The sequence below is a fragment of the Somniosus microcephalus genome, chromosome 5 (genome assembly GCF_052327205.1).
Source record: "Somniosus microcephalus isolate GS21.2 chromosome 5, FLI_Smic_1.0, whole genome shotgun sequence".
NCBI lineage: Eukaryota > Metazoa > Chordata > Chondrichthyes > Squaliformes > Somniosidae > Somniosus > Somniosus microcephalus.
In genome coordinates, this window is record NC_140991.1 from 94,999,622 (window position 1) to 95,020,494 (window position 20,873).

A 20,873-nucleotide genomic window follows, 5' to 3' on the forward strand; every position below is an offset into this window, starting at 1 on the left:
TTCAGCAGAGTAGCCAATGAACGATCTCTGGGTATACAAGGCTAATTTTAGAAGCCGGCCGGAGACAGACAATTCACTGCTAGAAACAGAAATGATATATTGAACAAAAATCGCGATGGAATCGTTGCATAATTTTAAAACGTAGGATATTTAAAAACTGTAATGAAAGCCATTAAATTGTCCGGCAATAAACGATATACCAATCGATTTTAAAATGCACGTGTTAAAGTAGGCTGAGTAATCAAAGTGCGAATCCATAAGAGTTTCAAAAGTACAATGAAACACGTTTTCCAGGTCTACAGAAAACAATCCCAACTACAGTCCCTCCGTTTCTTGTGTCCCATTCCAGCTCCTTTGTAAGGAATGTGAATTCCCTCCTGTCTGTTCAAAGGCTACAGCACTACTCGGCTCAGGGTAAATTCAGTTGCTGCTTGTACCACAGAACCTCGATTTGTACTTGTGTCTAAAAGACCAATTCTCGGTCCCAGGGGAGTGAATTGCCCACATTCCGTAACAAACAACAGAGGTTAAGGATTAATTTCAAAAACTTTAAGCACAGGCAACGCGGAGCCGCCACCAGCTTCCCCCACACAGCATTCTCTGGAGGGATTTTTTATTGAATGAAACGCTTTCACATTCATTGAAAGAAATCCTACTTTCACCGAGAATAAGAAGCAGCTTTTGCATCGCCATCTGGACCAGTCGCGCATGAAAGACATGGACAGACCCGAAAAGAGCGACCGAGCTACTGAAAGACATCTACACCTGCAAATAACACCATTCTGATCTGCCAGATGCCACGAGACTCCGCAAATCACTAACTTATTCAAGCCCTAAACAGTGCCTCCTTCTTTCAGTTTCCCAACTCCATCTCCATCGCTTCACCATTAAAACTCTTCACATCGACAAAGGAGAAATAAAAAACTTACGTGTCCCATCAAAGCGCGTTGCTATGGTATCCAAGAAGGTGTTCTGTGGCGCTAATAATCCTTTCATAACAGGCATTTTTCCTGAGCGGTGTGAAATTCCCCATCAAAGTTGCGCGGCTGTGTTGAGTGCACTGAGCGAGTGAGAGATGGAGGGAGGGGGAGCCTGGCTCCGGCTCATTGAAAGCGCCTTCCACTCACAGCGAGAGACAGAGCGAGAAGGAGAGCTGAGGCTAAAGAGGAGGAGGGGAAAGAGCAGCGCCTTCCAGTCACTCACACTCACACAGAGCTGGAGGCAGGGAGGAGGGGAGAGAGCAGCGCCTTCTAGTCACACAGAGAGAGAGAGCTGGAAACGGGCAAGAGCGAAAAGAGACCAGCACTAATCAGACAAGGCGGAGAAGTGGAGGGAGGGAAGGAGAGAAGGTGTGAGGGGAAATGTCGCACAGCTGAGCAGAAAGTGTGGGAGGGGGAGAGAGGCAGAGGAGAGGGAAATTGAAAACAATACATGCTATTTTAAAGTCCAGCTCAGATCTGGCACTAACACGATAAACACTTGACCAGAGCGAGGAAGGAGAGAGCAGTATGATTGTTATTGTCCTACAGAGCTTGATACACTCCTTTCTGAGGAGATGGCCTTTCTATTGCTACACCAACAGTCATCCCCATTACCTAAACTTGCTGCTGGGCTATGCCTACTCGAAAGTGCATGTAACAGAACCCGGGCAATTGCTGTCAGTGCGCATCCGAAAGCATGCAGCATTGGAGAGTTACTGACAACTAATTTCGTGAATCCGTTTCTCGAATACCGCAAAATGACTGTGGAGCGAAAGTTGATATCGAGTGCTACAGCGTTGGAGACGTATTCCAGTCATTAATCTTGTTGTCGCCGACATGACAGCTTGCTAAGAGCACGTCCCTCCTTATTAATCCCGGAAACTTGTAAATTTGACCAAAGGGTAATATGTTGACCAGCTCTAGTGTTTGGGGCAAGTGAAAAGAAAATAATTGTTTATTTTATGGATCATAAATTGTGACGTACCCTCAAGCAGTAATCAAGTGCCGTACTCTTCAAACATTGATGGAAGGTATTAAAATTGCCATTTAACACTATACAGTCAATTATTTAAGAGCTGTTTTAAAATTGGCCAATTGTTCCAAAAATGTATCGTGGGATTGTCACATTACTGCATCAAAAGATTCATTCTTTGGGGAATGGAGAACACAAGAATATCTTTGACCCGGAATTTGCAGTTGTAATAACGGCGAAACTGTCAGCGTTTGCCATCACTACTCTGTAAAACTGGCAGCAACTTCTGGTGTCCGCAACTGCACAGTTAAACCAGGAAATCCAGAAGTTGCTGTCAGTGAGGCCCTGCTCCTCCACAGGGTTAGAGATCACTGATGTGACATGAACTTCAATTTATTGCACACTATTGTCGCTGTAAAAACCCTTGAAAATGTGAGCCTTGTTGAATGAGTGGGATTGGCAGAAGATCCAAAGGCGGCATAAGGAAACCTTTTTTACTTAGCGAGTGGTTAGGATCTGGAATGCAATGCCTGAACGGGTGGTGGAGGCAGACTCAATGGTTTTCAAAAGGGAGTTAGATAAGTACATAGGATTACAAAGGATATACGGCACAGAAACAGGCCATTCGGTCCAACCAGTCCATGCCGGTGTTTATGCTCCACTCGAGCCTCCTCCGGTCTTTCCCCATCTAAATCTATCAGCATAACGCTCTATTCTCTCCTTCCTCATATGTTTGTCCAGCCTCCCCTTAAATGCATCTATACTATTCACTTCAACCACTCCCTGTGGTAGCGAGTTCCACATTCTCACCACTCTTTGGGTAAAGAAGTTTCTTCTGAATTCCCTATTAGCTTTCTTGGTGACTATCTTATGTTGATGACCTCTAGTTATGCTCTTCCCCGCAAGTGGAAGCATTCTCTCTGTATCCGCTCTATCAAAAACCTTTCATAATTTTATAGACCTCTATTAGGTCACCCCTCAGCCTTCTTTTTTCAAGAGAAAAGAGATCCAGCCTGTTCATCCTTTCCTGATATGTATATGCCCGCATTTCTGGTATCATCCTTGTAAATCTTCTCTGCACCCTCTCCAATGCCTCTATATCCTTTTTACAATATGGCAACCAGAACTGTACGCAGTACTCCAAGTGTGATCTAACCAAGGTTCGATACATGTTTAACATAACTTCCCTACTTTTCAATTCTATTCCTCTAGAAATAAATCCTAGTGCTTGGTTTGCATTTTTAATGGCCTTGCTAACCTGTGGCGCAACATTTAGTGATTTGTGTATTTGTACTTGAGAGTCCTTTGTTCCTCTACCCCACCTAGACTCCCACCCTCCAAGTGATAAGTGACCTCCCTATTCTTCCTTCCAAAATGTAATACCTCACATTTGCCTGTGTGGAACTTCATTTGCCAATTATTTGCCTATTCTGCAAGTTTATTAATGTCCTCCTGTAATTTGTTGCAGTCCTCCTCAGTATTGACTATTCCCCCCAATTTGAGATCATCCGCAAATTTAGAAATTATGTTTTTGATTCCAAAGTCTAAATCATTAATGTAAATTGTGAACAGCAGTGGTCCCAGCACTGATCCTTGTGGAACACCACTGCCCACCTTCTGCCATTGTGAATAGCTACCCTTTAACCCTACTCTCTGCTTTCCGCCAGCTAGCAATCCATTCTGCTATTTGTCCCCTGACTCCGCATTCTCTGACTTTAATTATTAATCTATTATGGGGTACCTTATCGAAGTACCTGAAGGAAAAGAAATTGCAAGGCTAAGGGGAAAGGGCAGGGGAGTGGAACTAGCTGAAGTGCTCTTGCAGAGAGCTGGCACAGGCTCGACAGGCCGAATGGCCTTCTTCTGTGCTGTAACCATTCTATGATTCTATGATTCTAACTGAGTTTTTAATGGTGTACTAAGTCATAATTACTGCTGTACGACCTCTCTGGTCCTGAAAAACTTTTTATATTGTGGAGTCTCATTTCTGCCATTCCATGATTAAAATTCCATAGATTTTTTAAATAATAAAAAATATATTGGAAAGGGTTAAAATGGGCTAAAATGAGGGGATTAAGGAACAGAGCATATCTCCAACCATATAAGGAATGGTTATGAGCATGCCCAGAAGGGAAGTCTGGTGTAACGTGGCCAAAGTGCACAAACCATAAATCACTAACTGAGGAATGTATTGAGAGATAACGTATGGGGTCACAAGATCAATGCACACAGGTCACAAGAATTTGCACCTGAAGCCAACTGTATGATGAAAGAAATGTCTACGTGTAATGCACCTAATTGCGAAACAGTATCCATGATTCAGAACATTACCTGCATATAAGGTAGAAGGTTTTCAGCAATCGGGGAGCATTCATCCCAGGATGAGTGTCTCCCCTGTCGACTTGTAATAAAGCTGCTTTACTGAATGAACCTCTGGACTCCAAGTGATTGATTGTGCATAAGGCAGACATCGACCCTTTATATCAGAGGGTCCGTCTCGGGGAGAAGAAGCTCTCCCGGTTTACCCTTACAACTTGGCGTAGTCGGCAGGATCTACCAGATGGGCCGAGTAGAGGCATTGCCTCCTCGCATCGGAGCCCAAGGCCGGAGATCCAATGAATCTGAAGCGGAGTCTGGATACGTGAGTAAAACAACTTGGGTGCATGCTAGAACATTGTAGAAATGAAAATGTCTGAATAAGTTGAGGAGCTCAGATTATATAGGATTGGATATAGGGAAAATCCAATCTAGGCGGAGTTAAAACTGCATAAGCATGGAAGGTCCCTGAAGGAACCTGGGGAAGTCCCGGAGGTATCAAACAGGGGGAACGAGCAAATCCACTGATGTGCCTTCAATAACCACAAAACTAGAAGTTATAGACTTTAACAAGTTGGCTTTTAATCACTAAGATCAGAGCTAACATCTCAACACACCGACTGGCTCACAGGAACAGGAATGAGTCATACAGATCCTGGGATCTTTAAGTAAGAGAAGTCAGGGGCGGAGCCAAGAGCCAAGACCTGGAACCTTCCAGGTTAGTCAGGAAAGAGGAAGTGAAACTATACACCGTGTGGGGGAGGGTAATATACATGAGTGCAAAACGAATACAGGCAAGACAAACAGATTTCATTACATTCACCCCTTCTTTAGATTTAGTCCATCGGGGTGATGTTTCTTAAAAGTTGGTATAAGTGAGTCTGTCAGGAGGTTTTGCGGTTCTCAGTGATCGGCGCAAAGCCGGTTGGGGTGCCTCTAGGGGAATGGATTCTGGTTCCTCCGCTGTCCGGGCCTCCGCAGTGTCTTCCAGGTTATCTGCAGTGTCCTCCAGGTTAAAGTTGGGTATTGATACCTCTGGGCGTCCTGTCTCTTTTTGGTGTAGGTCTTCCTCGGGTAGTCTCTCATCGTTCTCTCCGCTCCCCAAGGGAGCGAGGTCTTTTATGGAAACAGTGTCCTCTCGCCCGTCAGAGTATTCGATATAGGCGTACTGAGGGTTTGCATGGAGGAGCTGTACCTTTTCCACAAGGGGGTCCATTTTATGGCCTCTCACGTGCTTCTGCAATAGTACTGTCCCCGGAGACGTCAGCCACGCGGGTAGAGATATGCCCGAGGTGGATTTCCGGGGGAAAACGAACATCTTTTCGTGAGGGGTAGCGTTAGTGGCTGTACATAACAGAGACCTTATGGAGTGGAGCACGTCTGGGAGGACTTCCTGCCAGCAGGAGGTCGGAAGGCCTTTTGACTTTAAGGCTAACGTGACAGCCTTCCAAACAGTAGCATTCTCCCTTTCCACTTGCCCATTATCCCGGGGGTTGTAGCTAGTGGTTCTGCTAGTGGCTATCCCCTTTGAGAGCAAGAACTGGCGCAGTTCGTCACTCATAAATGACGTCCCCCTATCGCTGTGTATGTAGTTCGGCATGCCAAACATGCAGAATAGATTACAGAGACACTTGATGACCATGGCACTGGTCATGTCTGGGCAGGGAATGGCGAAGGGGAAGCGGGAATATTCATCGATGATATTGAGGAAGTATACATTATGGTCGGCAGAGGGAAGGGGTCCCTTGAAGTCCAGACTTAGGCGCTCGAATGGCCGTGTGGCTTTGATAAGGTGTGCACGGTCAGGCCTGTAGAAACGAGGCTTGCATTCCGCACAGGTGTGGCAGGCTCTGGTCATTGCCCTGACCTCCTCGATGGAGTGGGGCAGATTGCGGGACTTTATAAAATGGTATAGTCGGGTGACCCCTGGGTGACAGAGGTCGTTGTGGAGACCCTGTAATTTGTCCGTATGAATGCTGGCACACGTTCCCCGCGATAGGGCGTCTGGGGGTTCATTAAGGGCTCCCGGCCTGTACATAATATCATAGTCGAACGTGGATAGTTCGATCCTCCACCTGAGTATTTTGTCATTCTTGATTTTCCCCCTTTGTTTGTTATTAAACATGAAAGCCACCGACCGCTGGTCGGTGAGCAGGGTGAAACGTTTGCCGGCTAGGTAGTGTCTCCAGTGCCGCACTGCCTCCACTATAACCTGTGCCTCCTTCTCGACAGAAGAGTGCCTGATTTCAGGTCCCTGAAGGGTTCGGGAGAAGAAGGCCACAGGTCTCCCAGCCTGATTAAGGGTCGCAGCTAAGGCAAAGTCTGACGCATCGTGATGTAAGAAAAGGAGTCTTACACATCAAGTAACTTTAAGGTAAGCTTTAAGCAACTTACAAACACACTATATACAAGAGAGGTCTTTACCATGCCTCTGGTAGAAGCCTCTTACAATACTGAACAGTCCAGTATTTATACCAGTCCAACAGGAAGTGACATATGACAGGAAGTGAGGTATGTACACAGTTCATAGTTCACAGTTCACAGGAAGTGATGACATAACTTCCCGGAAGTTATTATTATTATCACATTCTTCCCTCCTGCAGGATTAGGAGGCTGTGGTCTACCTTTTGTTCCGCAGCCGCCGAACGAGGAAGAGTCGCACCCGTTTGGGTTCCCGTCGTAGAGGGTCGCTGGTCCGCTTACACGCGGTTGGCCATTGGTCAGAGTCTGTGTGGCCTGGATTACCCTGTGAAGGGTCGGGGAGATCATGGCTCCGTGTATGAGCCCCAATAGGTTCAAAGTCGGACTGCCTCTGTTCAGAGGGAGGTGCAGAGCTGGTCTGTGGCGGATCAGTACTTTCATGCGCGGTACTGGGAGGGTCGCAACTTTGAGTACGGGGTTCTACCGGCACCAAGCTAGTTGGTGTCCGATCAGGATCCTGGAGAGGGGTACCCGATAGGTCCCAAGAGTTTCCTGGTGAAATGCCATCACCCGATGTCCCACTAGGTCCTGGTGGGCAGGGAGCCAGATCCCGTAATGATACGGTAGATTCTCGGCCGTCGGAATATTGTATGTTTGCATAGGTGGGGTTGGCATCGGTTAGTTCGACCTCGTCTACGAGAGGGTCATTTTTAGATGTCCGAACGTATCTTCGGAGTAATACAGGTCCAGGAGTAGTTAGCCATGATGGGAGTGATGTCCCATGAGATGAGCGACGCTGGAATCCAAAGAACCGCTCATGAGGTGTAGTATTTGTGGCTGTAGAAAGCAGGGACCGTATAGAGTGCAATGCATCCGGAAGCACTGTTTCCCATTGCTGGTCTGGTAGGCCCCGAGATCTTAAAGCGAGACGTACGGAATTCCAGATGATACCGTTATACCTCTCTACCTGCCCATTTCCGATGGGATGGTATGGTGTTGTTTTGCTTGTAGCAATTCCCCGTTCTGAGAGGTAGTCCTTGAGTTCCCTTGACATAAAGGATGGACCCCGATCTGAGTGAATATAAGCCGGCATGCCACAGAGAGAAAATACCTGCTCAAGGCAGCAGATTACTGTGGATGCCAGCATATTGGAGCAGGGGAAGGCAAACGGAAAACGTGAATATTCGTCGATCATGGTGAGCAAATATGTGTTCCGAGTTGAAGAGGGCACTGGGCCCTTAGAATCGATGCTAAGTCGTTGCATCGGTTGGGTTGCATGTATGAGTATACCATCTGAGGGGCGGAAGAACTGAGGTTTTAATTCCGCACAAAGCCGGCATTCTGAGCATATTTTCTTTACATCTCCAGTGGAAAAAGGGAGATTCCGTGATTGTACAAAATGTAGCATGCGCGTAACGCCAGGATGACACAATCCATTGTGGACATCCATGAGAGTCGACGACGACATAGTGGAGCAGAATGCCCGTGTGAGGGTGTCCGGGGCCACATTCTCCTTGCCTGGCCGATAGAGAATGGTATAACCAAAAGAGGCCAGTTCCATCCTCCAAAGTTGTATTTTATTATTTTTAATTTTGGTTCGTTTTCGATTATCGAGCATGAAGGCGACTGATCGTTGGTCCGTGATTAATGTAAAGTGCTGGCGAGCTAGAAAATGGTTCCACTTCCGTACTGCCTCTATGATGGCTGTGGCTTCCTTCTCAACCGGAGGATAATGTAGCTCGGCACCTTGTAAGGTCCTGGACATAAATGCTACAGGACGACCTTCCTGATTCAGAGTAGCCGAGATCGCCACCTCCGAGGCATCACATTCAACCATGAAAGGGAGATTCTCATCGATGGAGTGAAGAGCCGCTCTCTCCAACTGTTTTTTGAGAAGGTTAAAGGCTGCAACAGCTGCTGTTCCCAGTGGAAATGATCTAGCATGCAGCAAGGGTTGGATTTTGTCCGAAAAATGAGGAATCCATTTAGCGTAGTATGCAAACAGACCGAGAGCCCGACGTAAAGAAGCCGGATTCTTAGGTGACGGGCGCTCTTGGAGCGGGCGAAGTCTTTCTGGGTCTGGCTTAATGATACCATTGCCTACGCAGTAGCCAAGGATGTTGATGGTCGGTTGCGACTCAACAGATTTGGATTCATTCAGGGTTAAATTACGGCGATGGAGGGCATCCCGAAATTTTTGGAGGTTGGTGTCGTGTTCCTGTTGATCGTGACCTGCAATGGTAATGTTATCAAGATAGGGAAAAGTATCCCTTAGGTTTTCCTGTTTAACCAGGCCATCCATTGCCCGTTGGAAGACAGCCACTCCATTAGTAACCCCGAATGGGAGGCGGCGAAATTGGTACAGCCGTCCATTAGCCTCAAAGGCCGTGTACTGCTTATCTGAGACCTTCAAGGGTACCTGATGATAGGCACTTTTTAAGTCGTAAGTTGAGAACACTTTGTATTCGGCCAGTTTATTAACCGTATCATCAATGCGTGGCAATGGGTAGGCATCCAAGTCGGTATATTGATTGATGGTTTGCGAATAATCAATGCATAGTCACTGTTTGTGAGGTTTTAGAGGGTTCTTGACAATGACGACTTGAGCCCGCCAGGGCGATGAACATGGTTCGATGATATCCTCTGCTAGAAGTCGAGAGATTTCAGCCTCAATAAAAGATTGGTCTTCCTGATTAAAGCGCCGCGATTTCGTTATTATTGGTTTGCATCGAGGCGGAATACTGGCAAATAATGAGGGTTCATCCAGTGAAGCTGCTGATAATGCACAAAACGGTAATTTAGACGGTATATTAGAAATAGTAAGACCAGGTTTGGATCCGCCGAACTTAATAGTGAGTTTCTTATGCTGTTTCTGGAAATCCAGCCCTAAGAGGAGATCACTACATAAGTCCTTGAGTACCGAAAGTCGGGTGGAGGGATGCATGCGACCATTAAGTGTCATATCAACAATACAAAAGCCGGAGATTCTGGTATTCAGTGATGACTGAGCCATCGCAATGGCCTGGTCCGATGGGAAGACATGTAGTTTCAATTTCGCAACAATCTGTTCCTTAATGAAACTATCAGTACTTCCTGAGTCAATTAAGGCATCTAAGGTATGCCCTTTAATTGAAACTTTTGTAGCTGCATGAGACAGGTTCTGTGGGCAAGCAGCTGTAATTGGTGTCGTTGCACAGAGAGTGGCTAAAACTCTCGGTGTGCTTCTTCGGGAGAGAGCTCGAGAGGAAGCTTGATAGGTCCTAGCTGGAGCATCCTGATAGGCCCTAATTGGGGCAGTTCGGTAGGCCGTGGCTGGATTGGCCCTCGTAGAGGCCCTTGATAGGCAAACTTTAGCAAAGTGTCCTTTTTTTTGTTGCAATAACTGCAGATTGCATTGCGAGCAGGGCAGGTTTTCCTAGGGTGAAAAGCATCTCCACAAAAGAAGCATTCCCTCCTAGATTGCCAAGAGGCTGCTAAAGTGGGGTCATCCTCCTCTTCTTCATCAGAATTATCAGAATTAGATTCCCCCATGATAGGGTTCACCTGAGACCGCTTGAATTGTCTGGTTGCAGTTACAGCAGCAGATCGAGATCTGGGCAGCTGATAGAGGTCTGCATTTCTCTTTGCCAAATCCAGAGAACAAGCTAGGTCAAAAGCTTTTTGTAGCTCAAGTGTTTTACTTTCTAGTAGACGCTGGCGTATAAATGGAGAGGCAATCCCGCAGATGAAAGCATCACGAATCATTTCTTCACGGTACAGCTCAGCTGAGGCTGCCTGAAAGTTACAATCTATGCTGAGCCTGCGAAGTTCTATAAGGAATTCGTTAATCGATTCCCCTGGCCCTTGTTGGGCTGTGGCCAGCAGATGTCTAGCATAGACCTCATTTGCAGTCTTGGCATACAGTTTCTTAAGTGCCCGAATCGCCTCATCGTAATTATCCCATTCATCAACATATTCGAACACTTTTGGGGTCACATAGTTGATAAGTATCCTCAATCTAGTAGGAGCATCCGCTTCACATTCATCCAGAAAATTCTCAAAAGTACGGTACCAATGCTTCCATACCCTGCCAGCTGCTGGTGTATTTGGGTCCAAGTCCAGACGAATAGGTCTAAGGATTCTCTCCATGATGGGTGGTTCCCTGGATCCTTAACTCCGAGTTTGTCCGAAGGTCTAGTATTTGTGAGTGTAAATATTAAGTTGCTTAAATTGATGTAAGAAAAGGAGTCTTACACATCAAGTAACTTTAAGGTAAGCTTTAAGCAACTTACAAACACACTATATACAAGAGAGGTCTTTACCATGCCTCTGGTAGAAGCCTCTTACAATACTGAACAGTCCAGTATTTATACCAGTCCAACAGGAAGTGACATATGACAGGAAGTGAGGTATGTACACAGTTCATAGTTCATAGTTCACAGTTCACAGGAAGTGATGACATAACTTCCCGGAAGTTATTATTATTATCACACATCGCTTTCGACTTGAAAGGGAATGCTTTCGTCCACTGCACACAGTGCAGCCCTTTCAATGTCCTGTTTGATACTGGTGAAAGCCTCCCGAGCTTCAGCTGATAGTGGGAAGGACGTCGATTTAATGAGGGGTCGGACCTTATCAGAGTAATTGGGCACCCATTGGGCATAATACGAAAAAAATCCCAGGCACCTTTTTAAAGCTTTGGGATTGTGTGGCAGGGGCAGTTCCTTTAGGGGGCGTAATCGGTCAGGGTCTGGTCAAATTACCCCATCTTCCACCACACAGCCGAGTATACAGAGACGGGTTGTGTTGAAGACACATTTGTCTTCGTTGTAGGTTAGATTCAGCTTTAGGGCAGTTTTTAAAAATCTCGCAAGATTTAGATCGTGGTCTTGCTGGTTGTGCCCGCAGATAGTGACATTGTCCAGATAGGGGTAGGTAGCTTGTAGTTTATTCTTGTCAACCATGCAGTCCATCTCACGTTGGAAGACCGAGACCCCATTTGTTACCCCGAAGGGCACTCTGAGAAAATGGTAGAGGCGTCCGTTCGCCTCAAAAGCGGTGTATGGGCGGTCCTCCGTTCTAATGGGGAGCTGGTGATACACGGATTTGAGGTCGATAGTCGAGAAGACTCGGTATTGCGCAATCTGGTTGACCATTTCTGATATGCGGGGTAAAGGGTAGGCGTCCAGCTGGGTATAAATATTAACAGTCTGGCTGTAGTCAATTACCATCCGTTTCTTTTCACTATTTTTAACTATGACTACTTGGGCACGCCACGGACTGGTACTGCATTCAATAATGCCTTCCCGCAGGAGTCTGTCCACTTCCGCCTTGATAAAGTGTCTGTCTTCCAGACTGTACCGTCTACATTTGGTCGCTATGGGCCTACAGTTCGGAGCGAGATTAGCGAATAAAGAGGGCGGGCTGATTTTTAAGGTTGATAGGCCACAGACTGTGAGTGGCGGCTGGTACCCACCATATGCTAGCGTGACACTTTCGTGGTGGCACTGGAAGTCCAGGCCCAAGATTACATTAACACAGAGTTCTGGCATCACGAGGAGTTTAAAATCCTTGTAGTCCGTGCCTTTTACAGTCAGTGTTACCACACAGTAGCCCAAAATGTCCGAAGTGTGGGGCTTAGCAGCCATAGCAATTCTGCTCCGTGTAGGGGTTACCGTTAATGAGTGCCGCCGTAACAGGCTAGGGTGGATAAAACTCTCGGTACTCCCACAGTCAATTAAACATTTCGTTAAATTCCCGTTTACCTGTATGTCCATCATGGATTTTGTCAACGGGTGTGGCCTGGATTGATCCACCGTGATCGAAGCCACTGTTGGGCCCTGGGCGGCCGTTGAGTCGGGAAAAGATGGCGGATCCCAAGATGGCGGCCCGCACGGCACGCACGAGGCGGTGACGGAGTTGGAAATCGGATTCCCCCTGCAGACTTTGCTAAAATGCCCCTTTTTCTTACATTTGAAGCATATAGCATCCTTCGCTGGGCATCGTTGTCTGGGGTGCTTGGCCTGGCCGCAGAAGTAGCATTTCGGGCCTTGAGACATTGCCGCTGTACTAGGACTCCTGGGTGAACTTCTGTGTGGGGACTCCGGCGGTGTAGAGCTGGTCTGAGACCTGGATGGGGAAGATGGCTGATTCCAAGATGGCGGCCCGCTCGGCGCGCACGAGGTGGTGAGGGCCGCATGGCCGGAAGAATAAGAGTCAGCGTTTTTCTGGGCCACGTCCAGCGATCGCGCAGTGGCCACTGCCTTTTTTAAGTCCAGGACCTCCTTCTCCAGCAGTCTCTGCCGGATATAATTCGATTTGAGGCCCGTGATGAAGGAATCGCGGACCAATTCGTCAGAGTACACATTGGCCGTCACGGCCTTGCAGTTACAGTCCCGGACCAAGTCCTTTAGGCCCTGTAAGAAGTCGTCCATTGATTCCTCAGGTCGCTGCCTGCGTGTAGCCAGCAGATGTCTGGCGTACACTTCATTTACTGGCCTCTGGTATTGGGCCTTCAGGATAGTGATGGCCTCCGTGTAAGAGGTGGCGTCCCGGATGAACGAATAAATCCGATGACTAATGCGAGTAGTCAGTAGACTCAGTTTATCTACCTCGCTAGCGGATGAGGCCCTCGCGAAGAGTTTGAAGCATTTGAGCCAGTGTCCAAATTGATTTGATGCTTCAGCAGAATGTGAATCCAAGTCCAGATGCTCTGGTTTTAGGAGTCGATCCATCCTAGTATTCTTTAGTGATTAAAATTGATGTGCCTTCAATAACCACAAAACTAGAAGTTATAGACTTTAACAAGTTGGCTTTTAATCACTAAGATCAGAGCTAACATCTCAACACACCGACTGGCTCACAGGAACAGGAATGAGTCATACAGATCCTGGGATCTTTAAGTAAGAGAAGTCAGGGGCGGAGCCAAGAGCCAAGATCTGGAACCTTCCAGGTTAGTCAGGAAAGAGGAAGTGAAACTATACACCGTGTGGGGGAGGGTAATATACATGAGTGCAAAACGAATACAGGCAAGACAAACAGATTTCATTACATCCACCCTAAAAGAATGGTGAACAAAGAAGGACGCCAAAAGATCTAAGCTCCCGTACAAGTTTGTACGTGATAGTATCGGATAACGGAAATTCCGATAGGGACAGGGTAAAAAGACCCCGGGGAAGCGAGAAAACCTCACGGAAATTCCCAAGTGGCTAGAGAATGGATGGGAAAGAAAGCGATGGACAAACAGGACGGCATAACGTAACTTGCTGTATGAATTTGTGCACGCAATGAGAATGAGAAAGTTAAGAAAAAGATGGTAAAAAAGGGATATGATGAGAAACAGAAAATTGTGTGGAAAAACAATTGGTGGATGCAACAGAAAGGGAGTAAGGAGGATGAGGCAATAGTGGCAGGTCCCTCTACAATATTATGAGTTGAGTAGACGTATTCGAATTTGGATCAAAAACGGGTGCCAAAATTGTACCCGAGTACAAGTAATTTAAGAAAGGGAATAAGGAAAAAAAAATTAAATTAAAGTTTTATCGACACAGGTGCTATCAGTTTCTGTCCAGAACAAGTAAAATCCAGGATTTGCTGAGTGAAAGGAATCTTAAAAGGAATGCTGGGCTCTCAGTTTGTGTGAAAGTGTGTGATTAAAATGTGAAGGTTTTCCTGACTATGGATGTTTAAGAAGTTACAGTATTCCTTTTGTCTGAAAGTCTGTCCTTAAAAAAAAAGTCTGTTGTGTGTTTTAGCTCCACCCACTCTTTTGTACAGAGAGCTAAAAGCTGTTTAACCCTTTGAAGACTTGTCTTGAAGGATGGACAAGCGTGTGTTGTTTTAAGTTTGTTAATTGTTTTACAGAAGATAAGCTTCAGCCTTGAAGTCACAGTTGCCAATGTGCCTGGAAGAAAATGAATTTGAATGTTTACAAGGCATGGGTAATTGTTTCTTTGTTAATGTGGCTATGGTTTCTTTCTTTTCAAAGTGATACTGGTTAGATTTTTTAAAAATTTTGATCTGGATTGAATTGGAGTTATTGAGGTTAATTAACCTATTAAAACCAGACTTTTATTGTGGCCACGATGAAATTCTGGTTGGTGTAAATTTGTGTAGACCGCATTGAATAAGATATTTAATGGTCTGAAACCAGACTTTAAAATATTTACAGTCTTGGATACAGAACGGGTTCTGGTCCATACCATTGGCAGAGGAATCACAAGGGAAATTCGCCTTTACTGTCAGGGATAGACAGTATACATGGACCAGGGTCCCGCAGGGGTTCCACAATAGTCCAAATATATTCCGCCGTGTACTGAGTCAAGCCTTAGACGAGTTAGACATGCCAAGGCCAGTGACCGTCTGGGGAGTGAGGAAAGTGTTGGGACTATTTAACGACTGCAGGAATTTTATATCAGACTTTGAAGGGAAAGCAGAGCCAATTCAATGGTTAGTTAAAGGGGGAGACCCGCCACTGATTAGATAGAATGGGAGACGTAGCAGGAGGAAGCACATAGGGCCCTTAAACAGGAATTAATAACAGCCCCTGCCCTAGGCTTATCAGATCCCACTCGACCCTTCCACCTATATTGTGATTTAGATCATGAGAGTTACTCAGCGGTAGTAATGCAAGACCATGGGGGGAACAATGACCCATAGCATACTACTCCACTAAGAAGGATCCAGTGGCAAGAGCTATGCCCCGATTGGTAGAATTGCTCATCACTGGAAAACTGAGAACTATATCAGATAACCGGAAAGCAAAGTGGGAAGCAATCCTCCTACCAAGAGATGGATCAGTATTAATAGAAAAACATACTGGAATAAGCCCAGCATCCGGAATATTAACAGAAGGCGATGAGCATAGTTGCCAAGTAAAAATAGAGGAAGAAGTAAGTAGTGGGGTAAAAGAGAACCCGTGTAAGGGGTTTTAGATCGCAGAGGTTTCTCTCTCTAGAGGCCTCTCTTTCTTGCACAGTAAAACCGTGAGTGGTTCGGCCCACTCGCCCCTTAGATTCTATATTCTGGACTTTGGGGCAGGAACTACAATGTAGAGAAAACTCTTACAGACCAAGTTTGATGAAACGAAATGAAATTTTATTGCATAATGTAGAACAAATCAAATGCAAGCAAATAAGAGGGTACATGGGAGGGAAAAACACAAACAAATCATAACGACACAATACTAACTAAGGCAAATACAGGCATATTATACTCTACAAAGATCATCATGAAATGGGGAAACACACGGAACATCGAGGGACAACAACTCATGTTAATTATACCCTTAAATGTCCACCCCCTTAAACCTATCTAGACCTGATTATGAAGGGCCAGAAACATGCTCACCAATCCAACTAGGAAGTGTAAGGTTTGAAACAGGTCTGCGTTTGATCCTTTCAGGCGTCCTGTCTCCACGTGGTTAGTGGAGCCCCAGCGAGCTGCGCCACACCTCTCTCCTGAGGTGGGGGTCGGGGATAGCTGGACACCGGCTGGCCTGGCTGTCGGCGGGGTCGGGGATCATCTGCTCGACCCCGGTCAGAGGAGCCTCGGGCTGGCCCCCATCGTTTCTTCAGTTTTTCGTTGTCTCTTCTCCCGAGCCGGAGTGGGTCGATGGCCTCCCGTTTCGTCAACAGCCCAGGGTTGGTCGATGATCTCCCGATGTTTTACCCCGGGGCGGGACGCCAGCTCGAACCGTCTTCTTCCCCTTCTTCAAGCGATGATGCCACCGAATACGATGGTAGCACCACGATGGCTGTGTTTCTTGCTACCCCCGGGTTCCCCAGATATACTTCTCAGGAGAAGCCTCTTTCTCCCGCCCAAATCAGGTTAGTCTTTGTTTAACTTTTGGTGGGCTTATCGCACAGCGGGGTAGTTATTATATTTTAAAATACTTTGGGATGGCCGGTAAAGGGCCATCTCTGGTCTGGAATGACCTTCATTGTTTTTAATGTCCTGGTGATGTCCTTAACGGGTCCTTGATGCTCTTCTCATGAATATGAAACTGTTCCCTTTTGTCTGGGTAAACATTTAGATGGCCTTTATCTACAGGCCGATCTTGACGACTGGACCTGCATCCAATCTATATGTATATGTGGGTGTCTGGTTTCGTTCTCTCAGAAACGGCTTCCAGAACTTACTGTGGGCTGAATCCACAAAGCTGTCTGAGGACTGCAGGAACCATTTTAAAGTGTCCCAATAAGTTGGTCACGGGGTCTGGCGGCCATTTTGAATGCCCCTTTTTCCTAGGCTTCTTTTAAAATAGTCTTTAAAATCATGGCCTCTTCTGCCATTCGACCCATTATAATATAAAGTTCAATTTTGCGAATCCTACACCCGGATGAAGTATTATATGTAGATGGATCCCGAAAGTATATCAACGGAGAACCCAGAAGCAGTAGTAAATCAGGAGGGAAAGACCCTTTTGAAAGGAGCCCTATATGGAGATAAGTCAGCACAGGTAGCGGAATTAGTGGCTCTAATAAAAGCATTGGAAATAGCAAAGAACAAACGGGTGAATGTCTACACAGATAGCCGATATGCTTTTGGAGTAGTGCATGATTATATGACACTATGGGCCCGAAGGGGTTATATGACCTCCACTGGAGAGGTAGTAAAACATGGAAAGCTAATAGAAAGGTTAGTTAAGGCTGCACAGGCACCTTTAGAGGCAGCGGTAATTAAAATAGATAGATAGATAATATGGACTCACAGGAACCCCAGGACCAGGTCCCCATAGGAAATCGGTATGCAGACTTGGCTGTAAAACTAGCCGCGGAGGAACTTAAACCAGAAGCCGCATTTAAACACAAGATAAATATGGTCATGACAGTTAGTGGAGTACAGGAAGTGAATATAATGGAAATACAAGAAAATACTAGTAAAGAGGAAAAGGAGAGATGGAAACAAGCTGGCGCCCAACTGCAAGATGGAATTTGGAAATGGGGACCACGAAATCAGGTGGTGGAGCCAGAATGTTGTAAGCAACAACTGATGGCGCTGTACCATGGTGTAACACATACTGGCAGAAGCAACATGTTACACCTACTGACACAGTACTGGTGGTGGCCGAAGATGGGTCGGGAAGTGGCGAAGTATTGCCACCGCTGTATAATATGTGCTAAGAATAATGTAGGACAGAGATGTAGAGTCAGAGTAGCAAACCAACCCAGGCCCCAAGGACCCTGGGAAAACTTGCAAATTGACTTTACCGGTCCCCTAGTACAGGATCGGGGGAAGAAATATTGCCTGGTAATAATTGACCAATTTACCAGGTGGGTGGAAGCTTTTGCCACCCGAGATTGCTCTGCAAAAACAGTTGCACTAATATTGGCTACCGAGGTTATACCCCGTTGGGGAGTGCCTCTGCAAATTGACTCAGACAACGGCACCCACTTTTCCAGTAAAATAATGAAGGAAACTTGTAAGCTGTTACAAGGCAGCACGGTGGCATAGTGGTTAGCACTGTTGCCTCACAGCGCCAGAGACCCGGGTTCGACTCCGGCCTCGGGTGACTGTCTGTGTGGAGTTTGCACATTCTCCCCGTGTTTGCGTGGGTTTCCTCCGGGTGCTCCGGTTTCCTCCCACAGTCCAAAGATGTGCGGGTTAGGTTGATTGGCTATGATAAATTGACCCTTAGTGTTTGGGGGATTAAATACGTGGAGTTACGGGGATAGGGTGGGATATGTGTTGCTTTAGGGGTTACGGGGATTGGGTGGGATATGTGTCGGTGCAGGCTCGATGGGCCGAAATGGCCTCTATCTGCACTGTGGGGTTTCTGTGATTTCTGTGAAGTAACACAAAAGTACCACATACCATATCACCCCCAGAGCTCAGGAATGGTAGAAAGAATGAATAGGACACGGAAAAACGCGCTGACAAAAGCCATCCAAGAAAATGGTCGGAATTACTACCCAGCCACCCCAGGACATATGACCGGACTGACCCCTTATGAATTAATGACAGGACGAGCTATGAGACTGCCAGAGGATCTGGCTGGAGGGGTGGGAGAACCAGGACCAGTACAAGATAGATTAAGACGATACTTAGTACAACTAAACCGAGAGGTACAAGCACTAAACAAAGAAGTAATGAACCAGAAACAGATTAAAGATCTAGAAAGACAAAATGCTGGACTTAAACCAGATGAGTTGCCCAAAATAGGCCAGCAGGTAATGACGCAAGTTATTGGAAGAAAGGGAGTGGAACCCCGTTGGATGGGGCCATATACTGTATTAATGACAAGTGATACATGTGTCTGTCTACAGGAACCAACAGGCATGCGATGGAAGCACTGGACCCAGGTGAAACCATTTAACACTAAAGATCCCCATTCTACCCTCTCCTCTAGGGAAAAGACTCGGAAAATGACGGATTAAGATAACCATACCATAAAGTTGCTGTGGATAATACTAACCATAGCCATATGGCAGATGGCCAGGGCGGTCGGTACACCAGGGGGCACAGATGACGTGGAGGGACCATGCTGCATCCCCGCAATGGTATTAAATCAAATGGCCATGGGCTGGGGACCAGTTGGGGGTATAGATAACATGCGATGTTGAGGACGGCCAGAAGGAAAGGAGTGCGTAACAATATGGGGAAACAAGGGAGAAACGAGGTGCTATACCTTGGGGCAGATGGGGAACAGGCCACAGGCCAGGCTTAAAAGGGGCGCGATAAACAGAGGGCACATTGAATCCAAACCGGTATGATTATAGAAGGGAATTACATAACTAATAGCACCCAGCTTGTAGGGGGAAACCCCTACTATGGCCAATTCCCGGTGCCCAATCAAGAGGTCCCAAATACAAAATGGGTTAAATGTGGTGAGGTTATAACAATGAATACGATCCATGCATTCTCAGATGAGCAGGTATGGATCACATGTCCAACCTCATACCCAACCCTCCTGAGTGTGGAAACATCGAGAAATGACACAACCTGGATGACAGAGCCTGGAACTCGGGTATTGAGTGAAGGTACAAAGGACAGAAAACGATGCGTGATCCTGAAAGGAGAATTAATAACTAAATATGGATGTGCCAAGTCAATAACCGCAGATTATACCAACTATAACATACCAACGGTCGAATGTACAGAAACCCTATTAAAGGTCCAATGGGGAGGACTGCTTAAGCCGACACCAATGCCCCCACCGGCTCAACCCGCTACCACAGCTCCCAATACACAGAAAGAAGAAACGAGCAAACTAATGATGTTACAATGCCCAGCTATGACACCTGGGCCTATGAATGGACTAATATTATTTACCGGGGGAGAACAATTGTATGATAACTTGAGACACGAAATTGTACCGGTACTAATGAACTTAACCATGCTACAATGGCCAGGATATTGTAAAAGGTTTACTAAAACTAGAGAGTTGTATGCACATATGATAAGGAATGTAATTAACCAAGCCGCTGATGCAACAGGGGCTACTAGTTTCAGGGGACATGCTGCATTCCACCAAAGGATTAAGAGGAGCTTAGGAACTGATCTACTCACGGGAGTAAACACAGGACACCATTCATTAATGCCCTAGATGTACAAGGAGTCCAGAGTAGTGTGGAACGGTTACAAAGGGTAATACAACAGATTTTAGAGAAAGAAACTGGTTTAGTTCGACAGGGATCAGAGTTGGGAGGACAAACGATAAGGAAATTATTTGAGGGAATCAAAGTTATAGAAGACCATGCTAGCATTATCAACAAACTAAACCATAGAGATGAGGAACAGGCAAAAGACGGGGTAGGGAGAGGCTTGTGTCATGCCTATGGCCAATGGATCACCGGATAGTTAAAACACAATCTGGCACAGATACAACGAGGTGAGGTACCAGACTGGATTAACAGCACACAGCTCTATGGCCTGAGCCAGAATCCAGGCCCTCTGAGTGCTTGTACCCTCAAGGGGATGACCAGAGTATATCCAGTGATACAAAAATGCAAAGCAGAAGTGACAGCAATGATAGGCATGGTACTCCCGATACCAGTGGTGAGACTAGTCACGACTCCATACCCACAGTACCAGGTAACAAACATAGGCATAGTGAGGGGTGAGACATACCTCCGATACTATCCAATTGATACCTATGCCATCAGGAAGAATGGTACTATGAGAGGAGTCTCCCTAAATGGGTGCCACGGGAAAGGTACGCTTACGATATGCCCACATCTGGTAGGAGAAGGCCCTAAGGATGA